Source organism: Pleurodeles waltl, chromosome 9, assembly GCF_031143425.1.
Source record: "Pleurodeles waltl isolate 20211129_DDA chromosome 9, aPleWal1.hap1.20221129, whole genome shotgun sequence".
In the NCBI taxonomy this organism is placed as follows: Eukaryota; Metazoa; Chordata; class Amphibia; order Caudata; family Salamandridae; genus Pleurodeles; species Pleurodeles waltl.
The window spans coordinates 277,841,522-277,859,473 of record NC_090448.1 but is presented as its reverse complement, the minus strand read 5'-3'; the positions used below and the strand labels follow the sequence as shown (position 1 = coordinate 277,859,473).

The 17,952-nt window shown below is 44.6% G+C and overlaps 1 protein-coding gene across 13 annotated transcripts in view; it reads right to left on the bottom strand.

The window, feature by feature from the left end:
- The window catches only part of FOXP1 (forkhead box P1), a 767,794-nt gene extending 758,117 nt beyond the window's left edge, over positions 1 to 9,677 (bottom strand). For 2 of the 13 annotated variants that reach the window (XM_069206716.1, XM_069206710.1), the window contains exon 1: positions 9,381 to 9,676. The gene's annotated coding sequence lies outside the window, so the exon portion shown is untranslated. Of the gene's footprint in view, positions 1 to 9,029; positions 9,194 to 9,380 lie in introns of those variants that run through there. The other 11 variants (XM_069206706.1, XM_069206711.1, XM_069206712.1 and 8 more) reach the window with 9 other exon arrangements.
- Between the last annotated feature and the right edge of the window lie 8,275 nt (positions 9,678 to 17,952).

The window sequence follows — 17,952 nt, the reverse complement described above, 5'->3', positions numbered from 1 at the left end:
GAGCACTTGAGGCCTGTGCTTTCTCTAACACAGCTGTCTCAAGAGAGATGGGTTAGAGAAGTTTAAAGTGTCCATGTCAGGCTGGCCGTCGCAAGACGGCTAGCCAAAGGGACATGCGCACTTTAAATATAGTGCACCTCTCTCTGCTGACACTCGGTTCAGGACGGGTTACTGAAAAATAAAATAGTAATAAATAAACTTTACTACCATTTTATTTTTCAGGTGCTCTGGGGCATTTTTTCAGAGAGGCGACGCTCCTACACTCTCATAGAGGAGCAGAGCCACTCCAACACATTACATGAGGACCACAAATGAAGTGTTTACTATGTGAACAAAACCCATGCTTTTGAAGTGGCTGGTTCAATGGGAAACACGTACACAACCACAACCAAAGCAACAGTGCAATATTCACCCTTTCCCCAACAGTGTGGTCAAGAGTTAGGCAACTTAAGAACTAAGAACAGATTTGTAATGTGCCACTGATTCCATTCGTGTAGTGTACAAGTTTGCAAATTTCATGGCACTTATCCACTATCATCATCATTGCTTAAAAACTGGCCCTAAAGTTCTCTTTGAGGACCTGGAGCTTTAGCCACTAGTTTGAAAGTAGAAACATAAAGCTTATACGGGTTCACCACAAAAGCAAGGAGTATGTCCAGTGTTTACTTTAAATTCCACAACATACACTGTCTAAGACAAGGGCCATGAAGACAATGAAGGGTGTTCAATTATAATCAAAATATATACCAGCCTTCAAAGGAGTCACACAACATTAAACTGGGTAGGTTATTGTTTGATACAGTGACACATCTTAAATTAAGACCAAATTATGAGTGTAGTAAGCAAGAAAGACGCAAATTACATTTATGATTGATTTAGGCTACTTGGGTTTCAGAAATGTCTGTTTTAAACAGAGACCCTTATTCTATCTATACAAGTGGTGGTGTAGTGTGAGCATACCATAATGCTTTTGCACTCTGAATCATAGTTACTGTTTTTGTATACAAGGGCCTATGTGACAGACAGCCGTCATGTGACTAATAGGTTATGTCCAGTGTCTGTTAAATTTGTGCAAGTGATTGTAGGTGATGGGCCGTTTCCCCCATTTCTATGGACAGGCAAAGAAAAAGGAAGAAAAAGGTAGGTAAACTGAAAAAGTCAGAAAGCAGAGTAAAAAAAAACCTTTAAGACTGAGATATACAGGCAGAGAAAGTAGGGTGGTGGCGAAAAGAGGCTTGAGTTGGTATCAAGAATAAACAGCCTTAGTATTCATCAAATTGGCCCTTGACAGCGCTGCAACAGGCCCCGTTAATCACTTTGGGCCCTGCACTTATTTTTTGGACATTCGGCACTGTCTAGGTTTTATTTACCGAGCATAGGATAGACTTTTTTGTGGGTTACTTTAATTCATGGAAAAGGAGCAGATATAATAAACTACTGAACTGCTCCCTTATGTGGTCCGCAATGTTTACAAAGTATGGGGGCAAGGGCCCAGGCTCTAGTCCTTCCATCCTCAAACCAATTGGTGAAAAGCAGCCACTCATCAGTGAACCATGGGTAGCACTGTAAAACACATCTGTGACCTTTATTCATACACTCCCTACTGGATATCTGTATGAATGGCTCGTTCTGAATACTACCACCACAAATTATGTTTTACAGTATTGTGAATCTACTCCAAAATATACGAACGTGGAAACAGGAATGTGGGAAAATATAGAAACTCTTGAATGATTTTTGCCTTTCTTCTAAGTACTTTTGAGTAATCAGAGGGAATAAAGCATTTCTAGATAAAAAAGAATCAAGAAGAAAGTTATGTTTAAGTATGGAACAGAGTTAACTATAACTGGTAAATTTCAGTTGCTTTGTGTTTTAAAACGTTACGTTTTCACTGAAATTATTACTATAACGTTATATTAACCTTTCTTTTTTGCAGTGAATTTATAAGGTTTTAACATACAGTAATATTTTGTTACCATACTTAAGCCAACCCCTATCACACATAGCCGACTGCTATGCCTGGCGTTGGGTGGCCAAAGGGCCTGGACTGAGGCCAGGGCCTGTCTCCAATCTTCTCACAGACAGCCAACCCCACTCTGTGCATGGCTGAAGGGCAGCCATCAAGCACCACGTTGAGGGCCACAGTGGAGTCCCAGGACCCCCACAGCCCCAGCCGGGATCCCGCATACTGTGGGAGCTGGTATTGCTCCTGCCCGGTGGGAGGAGCTGCTTGTGCTTGTTCATGCCTGGCAAGGGCAATATTGGTTTGTGATCCCATCCTGTGGGAGCATCTTTTAATCTTCCATAGGGTGGGAGCAGACATGCCTTTCCTGACCGCGCTAAAGGAGGCAGGCAAGGCATGTTTGCTCCCGTGTGACGGGGGATTTAAAAATGCTCCCATTAGGAGGGAGCAAACATATGTTTTCCTTCCCCCTTCAGTGCTCCCTAGAAGAGAGTTTTTGAGCTGGACCCATGGGATGGGTGGTCCTGGGGCCTTTAAAGGTTCAGGGAGGGGAGCTACACTGCTCCTCCCCTTTTAATTACTCTACTGCCCAGAAGGATGGTGTCCCTGGGGACTTTAGAGGCTAAGGAGGGGTGGTAGCAGGGCTCCCCACCGATTTTGTTATAAATTTCAGCCAAAGGGGAATGGGGTCCCTTGGGCATAATAAGGCTTCAGGAGGGGGACTGCAAGCGCCCCTTCATTTTCTACTTTTGCTCCGGGGGATGAGATCCCGGACGCCTTATTGAGGCTCAGGGAGGGGGGCCACACACTCCCCTGCCCCTAATAAACAATTTGTGCTGCTCCCTCAAACCCCGGCCCACACGAGGAGTGGAGTTCAAAAGACCCACAGGAGCCTGCACATTTTTTTTTTATTTTGCCACAGAATCACAGATCCTTCAAAAATTTGTGATAAAATTTTTAAAAGCATGTTTGACCTCAGGCAGTGTTCCACTGGGACCCCGCCACCAGGCCATGGGTTCAGGTTATCCCCACCCTGCCAACTTGTTTTTTTAAACCTTTTTTTAAGTCCTGGGACTGAGTCTTGAGTCCTAAGTTGGCTTCCACCACGTCCTTGTTGATGTGGTGGTAGCCAATCAGATCTCTTCAAGAAATCTGTCTGGTCTGCGGATCCTCAGTGGCATGAAATATATTCAAAGTTTGAGCATTAATTAATCAAAAAGTACGAAACAGATTTTCACCAAATAACAAAAAGCACCAGTACCTTGCGTTCTGCCAAATTTGGTGTAAATCCATTCAGCTGTTTGGACTACAGCTATGTCTAAATTTCCTATGGACAAAATCAATGGGTGAAATGTGTTTTGGGACCTCCCCTTTTTCTCGGCCCTTCCTTGATAGATATCTCTTCCACCCCCCACACCCCCCCGAAATTTCCTTCTTAGAAACTGAGGTATTTTTTTTTAAGGTTTTGTGAAGATTAATCAACGGTGCCAAAGATATAAGCAAACCAAATATTGAATTTTCTATAAAAACATGATAAGCAAACCAAATATTGTGTTTTCTATAAAAATAGATAGATAGATAGATAGATAGATAGATAGATAGATAGATAGATAGATAGATAGATAGATAGATAGATAGATAGATAGATAGATAGATAGATAGATAGAACATCTGTACTCCTGGTTAATTCAGACTTTCCATTGAACGGGCATGTTTTTCCTTCTTAATAATTTTGGTGTCTTTCGACATATCTGCATAAAACTTCCCAAAAAAATACATGCACTTTGGGTACTTCAGGGCAAGTTTTGTGCAGATCCATCAAGCCGAAAATCAAGTATTTGGGAGGAGAGTCACAAAATTGACATTTCCCATTTCATTTTCTTGCTCCTTGATATAGAAAAACAGTCAATGCCAATGTTGACATGTAAACAGAACTTTACTCAAGGAAATACCCTTTACTTGGTCTGATGTAAGTTTATGGAGCACTTTTTGAGAAATAAGCGTTGTAGTCTGGGAATGAGGAGATTCAATTTTAGAGAGATTTGATACTGGATTTGTTAATTCACAGAGGATTTGTGAATCCAGTAAAAAAAAAAAAAGCATACCATTAGATGAGTTCGCTTTTCTTTCCGTCATCTGCTGTGGATCTACAAACCGAGATCCAGATTCCCGAATCTAGAATGTTCTGATTGTCTGGGCATCAAAGAAGACTTTCTGTTGCAGCCACCATTAACCACCACAGTACACCATGCATTGTGTTGGGAAAGAACAAAAGATCAAGGTATAAAGGGGCAATGTGAACCTTTCCTGGCCCCCAGATCAGTAATAGGGACTCCAAAAGGTCACCCCATGGCAATAGAATATTATTTTAAAATGTGTTTTATTGTGGGTTTTGCAAATTCCATAGTAGATTCATGAATCCTAGACCTTCCCTAGATGCAGCAGACCCGAATCCTGTACAAAAAAAATAGGAAAAACGGTTTTAGCACACCAATACTACGCTTAGCCAACTGCCACACACAGGGATTGGCCAAATGTGGTGGGGGGGTGCAAGGACAGGTGAGCTGAGTCCAGGCCCTACAGCCAACAGCTAGTTGTGACCTGCCAAAAGCACACAAAAAAAAAACTGAAATGCTCAAATTGTGGTTACTAGCAGTATCCAAAACCACCTGCACCACAGCAGCGCAAACCATAACTTGCACACCAAACGCAATGTTTATAAGCCCACAAATGTTACATAAATAAATAACACCTAAAATGTAAATGTAATTAAACAATAATACATAAAGAAGCCAATTAAAGATACTACATTAATAGTCACCTCTGTCAAAGTGGTACGGTAGTGTGCAATGTAATCTCATCTGTGAGAAAATGTACGTTCTAATTGCATACCTTGTATTAATTATCAATACTGAGTGTGCGGACGGGACATGATTCCCTGGAATGGCTCATGATGCCCCTCCCTTCCGCTGTAGTGTTATTAAATAATAAATGACACTCAGGGTATCTTTGTGTATTGTTTATACCATTCTCTTTTCATATGCAGTAAACATAAACAATCATATTAACCCTAACCAGAACAGGATGTGCAGATACATGCATGAGACCTTATGAGTACGTCCTAGTTGCTCTCTTCATAAAGTTGTATTGTTTTCTCAAACCAGGAAGGCTATACTGTAGGAAATAGCCCGTGTTATTCTGCCACATTTATTCCAATATACGTTATTGTAGGAAACATACGTAACTGGTCAACCATAACTTCTGATCAGTGAGGCCCACCATAGCGTGTATGCTACTGTCTCAACGAGTAACCTGCTTGAGTCTGACATCTGGTACGACCCGCAAGGCAGGAATTACAATGAGCAAAGGGACAAGCCAGTTGGTCGTCCTTCAGAGAGCGAAATATTGAGTCCCATTGAAGTAGCTAATGGCAACACCTGTTATTTACAGTGCTTTGAAACGGCGAAACTGTAGTAGTAAGCGCTATAGAAAAAAACGTTATTAATACTGCAGCAGAACATCCTAATGAATTGTGAACGTTTTTCTGCAAGACATATTTTGCTGCTATAGGGATCAGTCGGTTTTTAGTGGCCGTGGACACAGACTTCCCAGCTAAAACCAAGATTTTAAAGCAACCCGCAGAAGACAATGCGTCTTTTAAGCAAGTCACACCTCACGTCTCGCGCGACTGAGGGGCTGCAGCACTGCACATCACACAGTGATCAACGCTCTCACAAAGTGGGCTTCTGAGAGCGCCGCTGAAAAGGCGCTGTGTGAAAAGAAGTGGAAAATTAAAGCTGAAGCAGCCGAAGAAAGGGCTTAATTTACTGGCATGTACAGTATGCAAATGAGATTACTCTCAGCTTAACTGCATCATTTATGTCCATAATAACGGCATCATCATTACAGAGCTCAAATTAAATTACACCATAATTAGCATATCAAAGTGATTGGTTAAAGTTTAAAACAAATACCCAATTTTGCTAATGAACAGCTGCAATTGGCACGTACACTGCAAAGAAAAGTCTCTAAACAAATATATGTTTTAGAACACAGGGAGGTTTCTTGTGAACACAGGTCTGTGGGGGTGCATTATTTCTACACAGAGTGACATCTCTGGTAGTCGTGACCCCTGCTCGTTACTTTTGAGTAATAAAATGCTTCAACCCCAAGAGTGGGACTTGTGCGTCTGTATTCACGTCACTGCACTGTCTCCGCAGGCGTCCACTTCCCGCCCAAACTTCTGACAGGGTCAGTCGTGTGACCTGCGCGCACATACGGGTCCAATAACATGTGAGGACACGGTCACGGGGTGCCCCTTACAGCCCCTCCGCGCTGGGAGAGGTCTCTCATTAAGTCGGACGCCGTTTTCGGCTCTTGTTTCGTGAAAATAAAAGGTGAGACGTTATTAGAGCCACACGACAGGCCGGCAACATTCTGCTTAATCGGTGACATGATAAGGTATTAGGGGGACCAGCAATTCAATTTTCTCTAATCTAATCATAACAACACGGCGGTTCCAGAGGTGGTTCGAGCACTTGTCGCTGCTGTGCTGCCTTTCGCAACAAAATAAGAGGCCGCTGTGAGTCAATGCCACTGCGACACAAAGAAGAACATCTGTCTGACTCAGTCAGCCCGTACACATGGCGTCTGCGGGGTGTGTAGAGCCACTCTCGCAGCCAAGTTGACCACCATAGTCCTAGGGTCGTAGTTCTCAACAGAACAGCAGGTGCAGTGGTACAAGGGCACAGAGGAGGGCCCACTGCACCCTAATTACATCCTTCTTTACCTCCACTGGAGCAGGAGGGGCCTATCTGCCTGCCCTGCAGTAGGACCAAGGGGGGGCCGGCTCTGTCACTGAACATCCTTTGGGTTATAAACCACAAATATGATCCCTAATTCCACATTCAAAAATACTACCTTCGGGCAGAATTGTCTTATGGAAGTCTCCCAGATGTTAGTCCAGAGACCGACAATTTAAAACGCGTTTTACCGCAGTCTGTGGCCCGCCACAGTCACATGTTGCGCCTGCATGAAACAACATCTCAAGGGAATGAGGCCAGGGAGGTCGTGATTTGTGTTATCATGTTTCAGTGACTTTTAAATACCTGGCCGACTTCGCTGTTCACTTCTAAACACAGGGAAGGGACGGGAATGCCGTCTGCAAGAACAAAGGCTGGGCTTTCTTCTACACTGCACACTTGCTTGAGTGGGAGAGGTGGTTCATAAAATGTGCATTAGAAAAACAGAGGGCTTGCATTTTAAGAGAAAGTGGCTTTTCGTTTTATTCATGGAGGAATCCATTAAATGCGAGATCTGAAGTAGTATGCAAATGATGTGCCTTTCAAGGTAGAGCCAGGGCAAATGCACTCCATCAGCTAATGATGCCGCTCATTATGTGCTGGTGCAGTGGTAACGAGGAACCAGCCACCCGCCAGTCCAGGGCCTGATGCGAATCCCTGCAGAAAGGCAGTCTCAGCAGGGCTCGTTAGGGGCCTCTGAGGCCAGACTCCAGCCACCGGACACACAACTCACGAGACTGGATTCGGAAATTGACACTTGCACGAGTGGGCTTTAAACTCACGCTTGTAATCTTGCCACTCCAGTTGCGTCGTGGTGTTTATTACTAGCCTGAAATACCCGGGTAATGCAGCTGAAGCTTTGTCTCCAAAACTCTGAAATGCCCTGGACCCCATATCAGCGCTGAATAAAACTAACTCCACTTAAAAAAAAAAAAAACACTGGACACCTGAGCTCTTTAAGAAAGCCCTTGGCTTTGAAGGAACCAAGGTAAGTTGAAGAGCGTCGGTCGTGACATCCATCACTCTCAACTGGACTGTAACGGCCTGGTGTTTGAATACTTCCCATTGTGATCTGTAATTTCAGCGCTATGAAGATATCGAAAGTTGACAGCGCTTTACAAAACTCCTAAACACAGTCATTAAAATGAGATTGCATCCACAAACCACACATTTCTTCAAGAAACACACATTGATAGAATTGCCTATGAAACTACAAATTTCAGGGGAGGTAAAAAAAAAAGCTTGCAAAAGTCCACAAGAAATTATAAAAGCTCGCTCGAAAAGTTAAATAAATTGACAGTACAGCTGTAATGCCTGCTGCATCTTAATACATATGAACCTACGAAGAACTCCACGGCATTACAGCAAGCATCACAATAACGCCGGCAGCACAGATAGTTTAAAAGTGCACTTTAAAAGCCTACGTGGGGTTATGTACGACCAGCACTTGCCACGAGCTGCGGATGACGTAATTTTCACCGAGGTCTCCATTCACATGTGCACATAATGCTAAAACTGTTTTTAGTGGTTGAACGCGTGTCTCGGGCTCACAGGGTGTGAGCCACACACCCACCCCCTTATTAATTGTGAGTTCAACCCCAGTGCACTCCAGCAGCCTGTCTGCATGTCTGCCCTGCACTCGTAACCCCAACGGGTCAGGATTCCTCAGTCACACACAGACGCAGACGCACAGCAACGTGCACCCCACACACAGCCGGGCAGCACGCACCACGCTGGACGAGCACAAGAGCAACCGCACGTCCAACAGGGGAGCTGCCGGTACAAAAGTAAACAGTCGACAAACAAGCAGCCTAACCAGCCGCGCGGGACGCGGCAAAGCGAGGCAGCCGAGCGCTGAACAAACTTAACTTTTAAAAACAATGCTCTGCAACTCAGAAAAAGTATTAACTCTCACTAGTTACGCGGCAATCTGGCCCCTACGTCATCGTATACGAATATCAAGCCGATTCACGCACACCAATTTTCAAGATACAAAGACACGATAATTCGCAAGTAATCTCTAAAGGCAGATTGTGTCCGGTCATGTCGGATGGAGTGAGAACAAAAGATGCCGCTTCCTAAAACTGCACAAAGTATGCAGCCCTCTCGCTTCTTCAGGGCTCCCTTCCTTCCAAGGCTTTCTCCCAGGGTGTCTTTTTTTCCTCCTCTCTCGCCTTTTAGGTCAACCCCAGTCGTGCACTCGGAAGACAACCCTCCAAAATGAAGTTGTCCCTCCCCCCGGAGCAGAGAGTTTAACAACTTACCTTTTGTTCTGTGGCTGCAGACACTAAGTGCCAAGCCTCGGGACCATGAAGACTTTGGAGCAGCCAAGAGAGGGTGCTCAGCAAACCACAAGCAGAAAGAGCAAAGCCGTGCTGACAACTGCTAGGCGCGAGCATGCCTCCCAGCAGCACTGTTTACACTAGAGTGAGTACACCTCCAGCCGAACAACAGCCACAACTGCAGCACTTGGGGCACCACCGAGCCGGGGAGCGGACAGGCGCCCGCACATGCTTCGGAAGCAGAAGGTGCCCAGAAATCACAGAGGCTGCACTGCCTCAAAATGCCCACCTCCCTGCTGTGCACCAGTTGTGAGCGACAAAAGTCAGCCTTACCTCAGCGTTCGCAGCCAGAGGCTGCACGAGCATAACTCGTGAAAGGCGATTGCAAAGAGTATGTCTCGAAGGAAAGACTCCACAGCTCTGAAATGAATAGCAAAAAAATGAAAGAAAAAAAAGCGTGGCTTTACATTTCCAAACAAACGCTGCTCAGCCCGGGCAGCATGGCACGGAGCAGGTTTACGTATACAGAGCAAGTGTGTGTCAGAAGGGAGAGTTCTGCGGGGGCTGTTTGACACTTTTTCCGGGCAGCCTTCTGTGGAGTTGCGCCGTTTGTTTCTTATTGTCTGAGAGGCACAGTCAGAAGCTGCTCCCAGAGGGGGCCCCTCAGCCCCGGGCTCGGCCGCCTTTGACAGGGAGGTGACCATATTAGGAAGTGCCTGGTAAAGTAAACAAAAACATAGTTGCGCTGAATTGGATATTTTTTCCCCCCAGCTAACCGTGTTAGAGTCTGCCCCGTTTCTTGCCTTTTGCACTGGCTGTGTTTTCATGCTGAAGATGGGTTTATTTATTGGTGGAACACACATTACCATCACCTTAAGTTACTTTCCATGTAAACAGTTCACAGGAAGTTTTGGGTGTCAGAAAACACAATTTTCTGCCAGCTATAGAAAGTACATCCCCAGATGCCCACAACTAGTTTTATTTTTATTGAGACATATATTTATTATTAAACCATTGATATGGAAAAACTTGCACGTAGGACAAAAGTACTATTTTGTTGTTCAGAAACTAATTTTGTAAGGCACAGTCTTGCAAATTGACTGGCTGATCGCACTCTTGTAAATTTAGAACTGCATGAAACGCTTTCTGAAATGAAAACTATGTACTTTTGCTAACTATAATGCACAGGTGTCGCGCTTTTTCTGTGCAAAATGAGACGTTGGAACTTAAATGGAAAGCAAGTACACGCTTGCCAAAAATGATCTGCATAAGAAAAATAAACAGACAAGTATGTAGTGCGGGCTTTATGCTAGAAGCCGCTGCTTGGAGCTGTTGGGTGTGAGCTATCTCAAGGGACTGACAGCGTCCAGGCATGTGGAGGCAAATGCCAATGAAGCTGCCGCAGAGCCACGACACACGGAAATCACGCGAGGCAGCAGCGATAGACCAGCCTATTCCTCTGTTAGACAGGTGGAGCCCCCAATCCCTTCTGTCCTGTCCGATTATCCCGCCCCTCCCTTTCATTCCTCATCCACCGACCTCCCGCCCCACATACACACACCCACACAAAAAAAGTGAAACCACACAAGACCAAATTAACAGTCTTTCTAAAGGGACGCCTTTTCAGGCATGCAAAAATAAAAAAAGCCAAACAAAAAAACAAAGAAGCAAAAACACAAAGGGCGCCTTTTGAAGTTGCGAGAAACACTAGTCTCCAGTATAAGACGCTTCAGCCCGAGGAAGAACACAGTTGCAGGTAAAATACACGCAAACCTATTACATAACTACTGGTCAAAAATACAAGTATGTGTTGCAAAAACCACCAAAAGACAGCTGCGTGTCCCGCAAGACCGCCTCTGCTAAATAATTATTTTTACGCAACACAAGATTTTTACACATTTGGTAATGTAGGATAACGTGCGCTCGCGCCAAACAGGATTGACATGGGACGGTATTTCCAAAACAGTGCGACAAAACAAGGGAGCTGAACTTCACACATTCATAGAAATCAATAAATCAGACAAACAAGGAGCGGTTCAAGAGTTCAAAGTCACGGTGGCCAGTTCACCACGTCTTAGCACTCAGCCAATAGCAACTTGACTCCATCGCTCCTCATCGCTGAGACAATTTCATGGCCTCGTTTTCATTAGTCTGTCTCGCTGAAAATGGCCGGCTATTTATGTATACACTAAAATAAATTAGACGTTTCATTGAGCAGCACGATCCTTATAAAAGACATTAACGCAATCCTTGGGTTTTCGAGGCGGAGTAAATAAATTAATCAATACATTCCACCCAGAGCGAGTATGCTATTGTGGTTCCTCAGCTACCAGCCTAAGTGTTTCATTGGGTTTATTTGTTTGAATAAAAACTGCACTGGGGCAGCCAGGCTAATAGCATCTGGGAAAACTCCATCCAATTTTTAACGCAGGCTTAATTTTTTTAAAAATGCTCTCAGCTTACCCTTTAGATCTTTTTTGGCAGCTTGCATATAACATTTCTGAGTACTGCGAGGAATAATTACTAAAACGCTACAACTTAGGTCCCCTTTACGATCTTGGCGATGGAATACTCCGTCACAAAGGTAAGGGATATCCCACCCGCCGCCTTAGATCTCCTTAGGATATAATGAGATCGCAATATGCAAAAGGGACATCTGTCACTTTTGTAAAGGAGTCACCCTGTCTGCCAAGATCTTAATCAGGCCCTTAATTACCAGTGTGGTGACGCAGCTTGGCTCCCACCCTCTCTGGGACAGGAATCTCAGTGCTTTAAATGGGCAGGTACTGTCCGGTATTGAGTATCTGCACTTTTTAAATTTGAAAGGAAAAGTATCTGTACTTCTCACCACTAGTGAAATACATTTACTGGGAGAGTACAAGCACTTCTCAGGAGCAAAACAGTACTTAGTTTTGTGAGTACCTGCACTTTTATATTTCCATTGTCAGATTTCAATCTATCCAGCAATAAACACACAAAAACATGTTTGTGAAGGTAATCACAGTAAGTGGAAGTTGGTATTAGGGTACAGAGTGGGAAAACTAACAATTTAGGAATCATCACAAGTAAGCTCTGGAATGATGCAGTGTTTTTGGGAAAGCATCCCATAGTCCAGAGCTATGAAACCGGCAACATTAGGTACCCAGGAAGAAACACCACTATATGCTGGAAAAGTACTGAGTGGAAAAATGCTCACTGCTTATCATCACGGCAAACCCTGCAAGGCCAACTCAGCCTCCCATCCTTAGAGATTGGCTTCTTGGTTACCACTAAACTTGGTAACAGTACCACTAAACATTTCCAGCACTTCAGAACATCAAATGTGTGGTACGAAGCAAGATATAAAAACCTCTAGTTGTCATAGTTGTCATTAATGTGACAATCTAAGGTTAAGTTGTTGTGAAAGTTTAAATTACTGCTTAACCTGTCCTTGTGAATGCCCAAGCTTTTTTTCTAAACAGCTGAGGTCCCTTAGACGCAGTTCGTCAATCATGCAAGTTTCACAAATTACTATGGAGGCTTGAGGAATTGAGCTGGGCCAGCACCTCAGTGTGCTACTGGTCAAGTCGCCTTGCATGCATATTTATAGGTAGGACACAAACACTGCTCTTGCATATTCAATGTTTTTCTACCACAATATGGAGGGTGGCTAGTGACCAGCTGAAATCTGCAGAACTCTATCCCTCAAAGGGCACAGGATAAACTTCCTAGGACGTGATCCCACTGATTTCCCATACCTCAAACTTAACTAATGTGTATGCCTGTTAGGCACTTGCTAAAAGTGAGCCTACTGTGTGAAAGTCTGCATTCAATGGGACATCTCAATATGCCAACATTAATGCACACAACCCAGTTGGAAGTTTTAGTGTGGGTTTAGATCTGTTAGCTCAACAGAAATGAACCCTGGCTAAAGTCCACATTTGGAGGGAGGTCAGAGTCTGTCGGGAAGCTCAGAGCCTCAAAGTTAGTGCATGTTGCAGTGATTGGTTTTACATATGAGGGTCTGCCTATCTATTGTTCATCTGATGAGGTATTATTCACAAAATGGGGTCTTAACTATGACACACAGCTAGAAGTTTTTTAGATCCTATTAAGTTCATTGCACTTTGCAGTAGTAGAAGAGAAAGAGACTATGAAAAGTGATTTCCCTTGGACATCACATGATTAAGAGCAAGAAAATGGACTATCCTAACATGTTAACAAACTGGGCTCGTAACTATTAGTACCTGAAGGGCTGAGGCACCCATATATGGTCTGACCTTAACATGATGGAGTTAACGGTATGGTAGGGAGTATCAATGCAAAGGACTGAACAGATAAGTGAGAAAAGGAATTAAAGCATATTTTTCTGGGGTCAGGAATGATCACCCTTTGGTGGGTGGGATAGCATTATTGCCTTGGTTATGACTGCAGAAGAGTTAGGCAACCAAATGCAGGTGGCAGGGTTTTCTCAATAAAGGATTTTAGTTCATGTTGGGTCTACAAGCTGTTACCAGTTGCAGGATCTCAGAGAGTTAAGTTTCCAAGCACTTAAAGTTTTGAGTGTCCTACAATAGAGTACTATAGAGAACATACTGTGTGTCCCAGATGAAGCACTGCATTATTGAGGTGAAAGAGAACTTATTCTATTATTCCAGATTACTCTCAAGGGATCAGAGATGAGTTCCAGTGAAGAAATATACGCTTTTCTCCGGCACGTTCATGATAGAAGGTTCACCATCACAGTATGTGAATTGCCCTCCTAGGTGCAATACACTGTTGGCCTGCTCAATGTTATGAACATAGGCCCATATTTATACTTTTTGACGCAAACCAGTGCCGGCATGGGCCAAAAATTTTACCGCCTGCTAACGCCATTCCTACGCACCAGGGGGGCACCTTATTTATGGACTGACGTTAGCCGGCGCTGCGGGCTGGTCAGAGTAAAACAAATTCATGGCTCTACCCGGACTTGCGCCATTTTTTGACGCACAACCCCCATTGAAATGACTCCTGTCTTAGCAAAGACAGGAGTCATGCCCCCTTGCCAGTGGCCATGCCCAGGGGACATAAGTCCCCTGGGCATGGCCATTAGGCACAGTGGCATGTAAGGGGGCCCAAGTTAGGCCTCCCCTATGCCACTTAAAAAAAATAAAAATGTATACTTACCTCTACTTACCTGGGATGGGTCCCCCTATCCATGGGTGTCCTCCAGGGGTGGACAAGGGTGGCAGGGGGAGGCCGAAGTGAGCCCACAGGCCCCTTAACGCCTGCCCTCACCCAGGTGTTAAAAAACGGTGCACATCAGGCTGTGCGCCGTTTTTTAAGGCCCGCCCCCTCCTGTTCGTCAAAATGACGCAGGAGTATAAATACGGCGCACAGGCCTTAAAGTCATTTTTTGGACGGTAACACCTACTTTGCATGTCATTAACGCAAGGCGGTTTCCCACATCCAGAAAATGACGCACACAGAGGAATTTTGATGTTCACGGGGTCGGGCGTCATAGTATAAATATGGTGTAAGGTTTGCGCCAAATGTGCGACAATATTTGTGACGCACATTCGACGCAAACAGAGTATAAATATGCCCCATAGTTCTTCTAAAGATTTAATTGGTTTTGTCACGAAAAGTTCCAAAAATCAAGCTTAAGGCATAGAGGACCATAGTTTAGTTAGTCGTAACTATTTAAATATAAGTTTTATGTAGCAGCAGTCATCACCTTGCCTATTTCAAAGCACTACTGGTCCATCATGGGCAAGGGAGGAGCTCACCCCTAGAAATCACACACTCAGAGGCACAGCAGGAAACAAATCAGGTCACTTACCCTACGTTACTCAAAGAAAAGTACACACGTGTCTATTTTTCAAGCAAAGACTTCTGTGGGCAATTTAGGTGCCAGACTACACTGACAAGATTGGAATGAGTCAATATGTATAGTTAGGAAGTATAAATAATAGATGATCTAAACAGATGAGCACCTAAAATACACAAACCAAAAACTCCTCCAAGGACTATAGATAGCATAATAGTAACGAGTTCTTTTTTTGACATAAAAGGTGTACGTTTGGAGAAGACACTAACAATTGCTAAATTATATTTGATCTTGATTCTGAAAGCTTCGGTACTGCCCTCAGCGACATAAACGGATCCAGTGCAGAGTATGAAATGTCAGATTATTCAGAGGATGTAGCTCCATTTAGCATTTCACTTTAAATTTAAGGGGTATGTCCCATCAATGTTATTTAGCAAAACATTAATCACAATAGATGTAAAAGGTGAACTAGGAAGCAAGAGTGGCATGCAGATGTTTGAAAATGGGAATGTCAGAGATCTCCGTGTACCAGCAAACGAAAACAGACACGAACAACTAGAAAAAAGGGTAACATGTTCAGATCTACTTGATTGCAATTAATGCAAATGTAAACAGCTGAAGCTTACATGGGAAGAATTCACAACATTGTTTAGTCACAAAACGAATATTAACTACTTATAGGATCGCATTAGTAGGTTAATTAATGCAGAAGTTAATTCAATTGGGTTTCTCAGCATTCTAAATATTCAGTAGGTTTTGGGATTTTGTGCAATAAGTTTCAAGAACCTAGGCAATCTGGGGACCCGGCTAAACAATGAAAAAGAACATGAGCATCGTAGCCAAGTCTTATATTGATTATACAGCATTTGATCACCACCTTCGTAATAGGAGAAAACATATAACTAGCCTAATTTAGGGGTAAAGCTTTAACAGCAATATCATTTATAATTATTTCGAGGTTGTATCTATTTGGATAGCAGCTTGGGGGATTAATTGTGAGGTCAAAGAGGGGCATTTTAAATACTGCAGCCAACCCCCACTTTGCAAAGGTAATGGCTGTACACAGGGGGAGTTTTGGTGCTCATAAATGGTTAGGTGCAGGTTCTGGCTAAATGCTAGGGTCTGCTGCTAACCTACCATGTGCAGAGCTGAAGGCTGTATGCAGCTGAGTTTGACTGCTCACAAACATTTCAATGCAGGTCCTGGCGAAGGCTAGACCAAGCGGCCAACCACTCCTGCACAAAGCCAAAGGTTGAGCGCAGTAGGAATTGGCCCTGCAGCCAACCCCTACTGCACATGACCTTCCACCATGCATTGGAGGGGTTGGTCCCTGCAGAGGTTTGGGTGTGGGGGATGTTAGAAGCCCTGTGGCCAACCGTTGCTGTGTTTGGCTAAAGGCAATGCTTAGTAGGTTCTTGCCACCTACGGATGGTTGGGCTCAGGGCCTGGCTGTAGCCCACAGCTGAAGGACAGACTGTAGGAAAGTGCCCTTTTTTGACACGGTCACCCACACAGAAAGTGCACTGGGTTCCTGCTATCCAGGTCCCCAGTGCCAGATTTCTTTCCCGAAAACTGTGCAATTGTTCCCTAATTGGCAATACCTTTGGCACCCCTATAAGTCCCTAGTAGATGGCACCCCTGCTGCTTAGGGCATGGGTACCAAAGAGGGTCCTCAAGGGCTGTAAAACATATTGTGCTTCCCTGAGGGACCCCTCAACTAGCACATGCAGACTCTCATTGCAGGCTGCATGTCTTGGTGAGCTAAAAGTGAAAACATGACATGGCACACAGCTTGCGTGCCATGACCCCTACCACTGGGTCCAACATATGTAAGTCACACCCACAGGTGTTCCAGCTGTAAGGCAGGGTGCATTCTATTACACGTGTGGACATATCTGTAAAAGCAGATATGCCCCTGCTATGTCTTTGTCGGTTCTTAGACATAGTAAGTGATCAGGGAAGCCAATTTAAGTGCATGTGCTGGACACAATAAATACAAGTTCCCCATCTAGATGATGGCTTCACTGAACATGGGAATGTTTGGTATCAAACATCTCATATTAATAAACCCTCACTGATGCACCCAGAAGGTATCTTAGAGGTGCCCCCTGAAAAACCTACCAGCTGCAGGTGTGCTGGCTGACTAGTTTTAGCCAGCCTGCCACCAACAGATATGTTTCTGACCCCCAATGTTGACAACCTCTACTCTCGGGCAGTCAGGAACATAGTCTGCTCTAACAAGTGTGTTAACACACCCCTCCCAACAGGATGACCTGTAAATCTGCATTCCAAGGAAGGGGGACTTCAAAGAAGCCCACCGCCCTTGGTATGCAGATCTGACATCCCTCAGAAGGGAGATGCTGACCCCCGACCCAGGACCCATTTGCACCTGGACAAGCAGGAAACTTAGTAGTCAGGAAGGAGTGTTCGCACTCAGGTCAATTCTACTCCTAAGGTGAGCCGTCTGATGTGGACATAACATTTTAAAGTCTGCCATCTTGGTGATGGCAGAACTAGGAACTCTGGGACAAGGTTTTGCCCACTTCTCACAGGAAGTGGTCACATAGGCAGCATAGTGACCATAGGGGTAAGTCGCCTATTGACTACAACCCTACACTCCCCTAATGCCCCTAAATTGAGAATTTAGGGTAACCTCTGGTACCAGAAAATCAGATCCTGCTGACCTGAAGAAAGAAGAAGGACACCCAGAGATGCAAAAGTGAGAACTGAAGACCGGCGACGGACTCAGCGCCAACCCTGCCAGCCTGCCTGCTGACTTAGACAATTGTGCCAAACACACCTCGTCCTGCAGCTGCATGTGCCTCCAAAATCCCGGGAGGACTACCATCCTTCACCCAAGATCTAGGAACTCTTGTGGAGCAGTAGATCTGCTTCCCTGCTTCTTGCAGGCACCCCAAGCAATAGTGTGAGGACTCCAGATCGCCAAAACATAATGCCGAACAATACCACTGCATCTGTGCCTCCTAGCCCAAGTTGAAGTGGACCAACAGTCCCAGCGTGCACTCCAGACCCTCCAGAGACAAAGCGCATCATGGGTCTACCCACTGCATCCTTCAATCTGCCCCCCTTCTACCGTGACCAATTCTGGTGATG